Below are 6,252 nucleotides of genomic sequence, written 5' to 3'. Positions count from 1 at the left end.
CTTTCGTACTTTTATGCAACTATCAGCACCTTATTCAGCCCTCACCACAGCCATTAACACTCCCTTTTTCTTGTGTCCATGATACGTTTGTCAGTCTCTCCTTAGCTCCCACCTCTCGCTGACCTTCTACCCAGCTTCACCTGCTCTACCCTCCCCGCCCCCTCCCCACCCTGCCCCACTTGAACAGTATAAACCCCATCACTTTTTACTTCTCTTCAGCTCTGAAGAGGGGTCACACGGAATCGAAACGTTAACACTGTTTCCCTCTCCACAGATGCTGTCAGACCAGCTGAGTTTTCCCAGAATTTTCTGTTTTTATAATATATAAGAGGTGCTTGGCTAACAAGACGGCAGACGGAGGAAAATGTAGCAAAGACTGAAGTAACTCACTTGGTCGTAAAAGTAATTTTTAAAAAGCAACAAAGCAGGACATGTTTGAAAAGGTGAGAATGTTGTGCATTGATTTACAAAGAGATTTGGCTGTGCTTGTACAAGGAAGACAGAAAGTTGTATCAGTTCCTGCAGCAAAATTGATTAGCGTGTTCTTCCAACTGAAAAACCATTCAGTGACGAAACTTCCGATGTTTTTTCCCCCCCATCAACACTCATTGTCATACGGATCCGGGTTGTCAATGGCGGCAGGAAAGTTTTCCACAAATGCTGCCAGTTCTAATGTGAGTTTCCAACCAGAGAATCTTCCGTGTGTAAAGGAAATGTGATAACTACTAGGCTACGAAAGCAACATGCAGCTCCTTGCAGAATATCAAACTGTGCTGTCATATTGCACTGCAGGACCTTGTTTTGTGGAAGTATAATTCGGCGGAAAACCTTAGCCATGCGGCAGAGAAATTGATCTAACATTAGAATCATCAGGTGACAGAGCACATCAGCAGCTCATTCAACACCTCACACATGTGCGAACAACCTTACAGCAAATCCGCCCCCATCTTTCCCTCTAATTTCCGAGCCATGCATTTTTCAGAAGATCATTCAAAACCTGGAGAAGTATAAATGTCACTTTGTTTTGAGATGATGCATCCAGTTACTATTTAACAACAAACAGGAATGATGCAACCTTTCCCTACATTTGATACTGTTAATGCTTCAAGCGGGGAAATTTTCCGTGTGTGAGAGACCGTGATCCCTATTACCCTACACAAACCCTGCAATGTAGCGGGGAAACTTTTCGTGTGTGAGAGACCGTGATCCCTATTACCCTAGACAGACCCTGCAATGTAAAGAACCCAATTTCACACACAGAAGACAGAGAGCCGGGAATTTTCAGATTGGAAAGACGTAACTAGCGGAGTGCCACAAGGATCAATCCTAGGGTTTCAATGATTTACTATCTATATTAATAACTTGGAGGAGGGGGCGGAGTGTAATGTATCCAAATTTGCTGACGATGCAAAAGTAGGTGGGAGTGCATTTTGTGATGAGGACATAAGGAATCTGCAAGGGGGTATAGATTGGTTCAGTGAGTGGGCAAAAAACTAGGCAGATGGAGTTTAATGTAGGAAAGTGTGAGGTCATGCACTTTGGACGGAAGAATCAAAAGGCAGACTATTATTTAAACGGAGAGAGACTCCAAAAAAGTGCAGCACCGAGGGACCTGGGTGTTCTTGTGCATTAAACACAATAGGTTAGTATGCAGGTGCAGCAACTCATTAAGAAGGTAAATGGAATTTTTGGCCTGTTTTGCTCGTGGTTGGAGTTTAAAAATCTGGAAGTCTTGTTACAACTGTGCAGGGTGTTGGTGAGGCCGCATCTGGAGTACTGTGTGCAACTTTGGCCCCGGTATTTAAGAAAGGATATACTGGCATTGGAGGCAGTTCAAAATAGATTCAGCAGGTTACTTTTTGGGATGAAGAACAGCGAAACAGGTTAAGCCTTTATTCATTAGAGTTTAGAAGAATGAGGGGTGATCTTATTGAAACCTACAAGATTCTGAGGAGGCTTGACAGGTTCATGTAGAGAAGGCGTTTCCACTCGATCTAGGGAACATAGTTACAGAATAAGGGAGCACTCATTTAAAACGGAGATGTGAGGAATTTCTTCTCTCAGAGGGTAGTAAATGTCTGGAATTCTCAACCCCAGAGAGTTGTGGAGGCTAGATCACTGAAAGTGTTTAAAGAGGAGGTAGATAGATTTTTGAAATATCGGGGAGTTGGGGGCTATGAGGAGCTGGCAGGAAAGAGGAGTTGAGGCCTGGGGCAGATCATCCATCATCTTATTGAATGGCGGGGCAGGCTTGGGGGCCGAATGGTCGACTCCTGCTCCTTTTTCTCATGTTCTTATGTTCGTTTGAAACGTGTCTCTGGTGAAAGGGGTCGGAAATAAAAACAAAAGGCACAAGTAACATAGATAAGCCAGGGTTGTAAAGCCAGTGCAGCTTCCCCGGTTGTCTAGTCGTCAGGTTTCGGCGCTTTCACTGTTGTGACCCGGGTTCGATTCCGGATCAGGGAATGATAATTTGTTGACCTCGTGCAAACTACGAAAATGAGTTTGGATAATTTCCTGCGAGAAATGCAGGTCAGGTTTGTCGGAATCAGTGGTGTGGAAGCTCGGGTTTTGCATCAGAGTTGGAAATGTCATACGGTCACAACCGGTAGGGAACAAACACAGAGGTGAAGATAGTGAATGAGAGAAGGGCAGTGATCAGCTGCAAAGCGCTGACAATAGAGAGGATGGTGCACGGCAAAATATAGCGGTAAGAGGGCAGATTTTACCGTTTACATCGACACAAATATCTCCCAGATTTGGTCCCAAATCTCGTGTTAAATGAGGAGAAAACTCCTCGCTTAATCTTCCACTTTTTAGCTGCACATCCTTCCAAACATTGCAAACTCCTCCTGCATTTTCCATCCTGATATTTTTCTCTGTAACATTTTGATATGAAACTGCACAACTAATGTGAATACAGTGTGTGATGGGAAAAATGTGTTCACCCCCTCGGGAACTGAACCACATTGACACACACGGAGGAACACACACAGACATGTACACCGAGAGTGACAGAGGGCAAGGGTTTGCCTCTAAGGAGAGACAAACACCCAGAAAGCAAGCATGTCACCAACCTGGCTCTGTTTTTGTTCTCCTACGACAAGTTTCGTGAACGTTTTCGTGAATGAACGGAAATAGGAAAACCCCCTTGGATGCTTTAGTGTTTGGATGGATTTGATTGAATCTAACCGATAATTAATTCTGTAGACACAGAGTTAAAACCAGGAATAATGAGCAGCGGGAAACCCCAATGGATTTGAACTCCATCGCCTTAACCACTTGGCCACGGCAACTGGCCCTATGGACAGGTTAATGTTGTTGGTATATAAGATGACTACAGCAGAGAGGCGGGCTTTCGGCCCATCTTCTCCGTGCTGGCTGTCTGGAAGAAAACTCAACTACTTCCACTGCCATGCATTCTCACAAAAGCAATTAATATTTGTATTGCCTCTCCTCCTTCTCCCAGTTAAAATTAAACCCAATACACGCCCGCATTCACTTTGAGCTGGCACTTTGTCGTCAGAGGAGAGCATTCAAAGTGACCAACAGGCGAACCACCTATAGCTTTGGCAGCGGATCCACAAATAATGGAACCTGAATCCAGCGTCTGAGGCCATTCGGCAAGGCTACCTCTCACAACCTGCTGTTTCCCGTCGCCTTGATGGTGTTTCCACTGAAACAGAACATTAAAAACATCGAAAAAGGAAGAGGAATTAGCCATAAGCCCCCTCGAGCCTCCGCTACCACTTAATAAGATCATGTCAGATCCCCAAGCTCAGCACCAATTTCCCATCTGATCCCGATAGCCCTTCATTCACTTAAAGTCCAAACATTTATCAATCTCAGCCTTCAATATACTCATCGACTGAGGTTCCACAGAGCTCCAGGCTACAGAATTCCAAAGATTCACAAGCTTTTGAGTGAAGAAATGTCTCCTCACCTCAGTCCTAAATGGCTGACACATTATCCGGAGAATGTGAGCCCAGTTCTAGACGCTCCAGCCAGGGGGAAACAGCCTCTCAACATGTTCACTGTCACTCAGGAATCAATCCAGTGAATCTTGGTTGCACACAGACAGCGAGTGGATGGAGGGAACAAAGAGCACAAAAGTGAACAGAGATAGAGACACAGGCAGAGAAACTGAGAGAGTGAAAGAGAGCGAGGCAGATATACAGGGACAAAAAGCGGCAGACAGAGGGAGAGAGAGTGGTAGACGCTGAAAGGAACAGATACACTTCACCATTCCACGTGATCATTAACTTAGATTGACAGACAGAAAGAGAGAAATAAAGACTTACATTTAAACAGAGCCTTTCACCAACACAGGACAACGGGAGGCCCTTTAGAGCCAATTAAATCTTTTTGAAATGTAGTCACTGTTGTAATCTAAAAGCGGAGAGAGTTTGATAAAAATGCTGATTCAGTAGATGAGAAAATTCGATCTTAAGAAATCCATCACAATGTAGAATCTTTCTTTCTATCTTCCTAAACATTTCATGGTTTGTTTGATGCCGATTCAGCAGATGTAAATCTGCAGCTGATTGAATAAATTTCACCTCGAATCTCTGAGGAAACAGGGACAAAGCATCCCATTTCTATCAGGTCATCTCTCAGCCTTTTCCTTTCTGGAAAAAGAGCTTCAGGCTGTTCAGCCTTTCCTGGTGATTATAACCTATGCGTTCCTGGAACATTTGTGAATCAACTTTTATTTTCCGTTTCCTTCCAACACCCGGCAGCAGTAGAAACAGTTCCTAATTTCCGAGTGATTTCAGTTTGGACTATTTGTATTTAAAAGTTCATTCTTTCGATGTGTCCATTGCCTTACCCACTCAACCACACGGACTCGGTGTCTGTCTGTTTAAATGGTGCTCTGTGACAATTTCGATCATCCTCCACTTTGCACCACACCGACCCTCAGAAGCTGAAAAGTCTTCATTCAAAAAAAAGAAAGAAAACTCCTCTTGAATATTTTAAAACTGCTCTTTTTATTCTCTGTACTATTTTAATATGAAGCCACACAACGAACGTGAATAATGTTTGGATGGTGAAATGGGGAACTGAACCGCATTGACACACACACGGGAATATACACTGAGAGTGACAGAGGGCAAGGGTTTGTCTCTAAGGCGAGGCAAACATCCAGAAAGCAAGCATGACACCAACCTGGCTCTGTTTTTGTTCCATTCCTAGCTGTAACTTTTGTGAACGTTTGCAGAAGAATGGAAATTAGAGAACGCTGGGGGCTTTGGATGTTTTTTATTCAACTTAATCGACATTTAATTGTGCAGGCACACAGTAAAATTCAGGAATGATAAGTAGAGTAGTTGTCAGGATTCCAGCCCACCTGTGGAGACCCCAATAGATTCAAAACCTGTTGCCTTAACAACTCAGTCGCGAATCCAAGCCCCAGATTTGCATGAATGTAGTTTGTATAAAATCATAGACAGCTGCATCAGACGGTCATTCAGCATATTGTTCACATGGCGACTCTCTGGAAGAACAACTGACCGACTGTAATTCCACACCCCGCCTTTTTCCTACAACAACTCATATTTATATTGTCTCTCCTCATTCCCCCGATCAAAGTAAAACACCGCACACTCCGCTGGGTTTAATGTGAGTTGGGTTCTGTTGGTTCAAATGGGACTGCTGCAGGTCCTAAAAGGACGATAACTTGAACGTTTGCTGACGGTAGGATTCGAACTTACGTTTCTGTAAAGACTAGAGTCTTAATCCAGCGACTTAGACTGCTCGGCTCCGCTATCACGTTAAAAAGGGTTATTTATAATTTCATTCACTGGTATTGTCAACGAAAAGAACAGAAGCTAAGGAGCAGGGGAAGGTCATTGGGAAACTTGAACCAGCTCCGCCAGTTAATCAGATCATCCTGCACTTTGTAACAAACAGAAATCATCTCCACTGCTAACTTCTTTTTTCAATGTTTCATCATTTCGATGTTTCAAATGATGTTTCTTTTTTCCTTTGTGACTCTGGTGTTTACTCAATGAAATGTTGGTAACAGGTAATGAGATTGTATATATTGACTGAGAAAAATGAGGAGACGTTTGGTCAGGGTAAATATTCTTTGATAATTCGATTTGACATCAACGATTTCAAAAAATTTGAAAACTGTCAAAGGTTTCAGAATCCAACTCTTCATGTCATTGGGTCAGGAAAACTTTGTGAACTTTCATACATTTTGCATGGACACAGCAGAAGGCCCTGCACCTCTTTCAATATTGTTTTTTC

Source organism: Cetorhinus maximus, chromosome 23 (genome assembly GCF_964194155.1).
Source record: "Cetorhinus maximus chromosome 23, sCetMax3.hap1.1, whole genome shotgun sequence".
Lineage (NCBI taxonomy): Eukaryota > Metazoa > Chordata > Chondrichthyes > Lamniformes > Cetorhinidae > Cetorhinus > Cetorhinus maximus.
Note: the sequence above shows the minus strand (reverse complement) of the source record.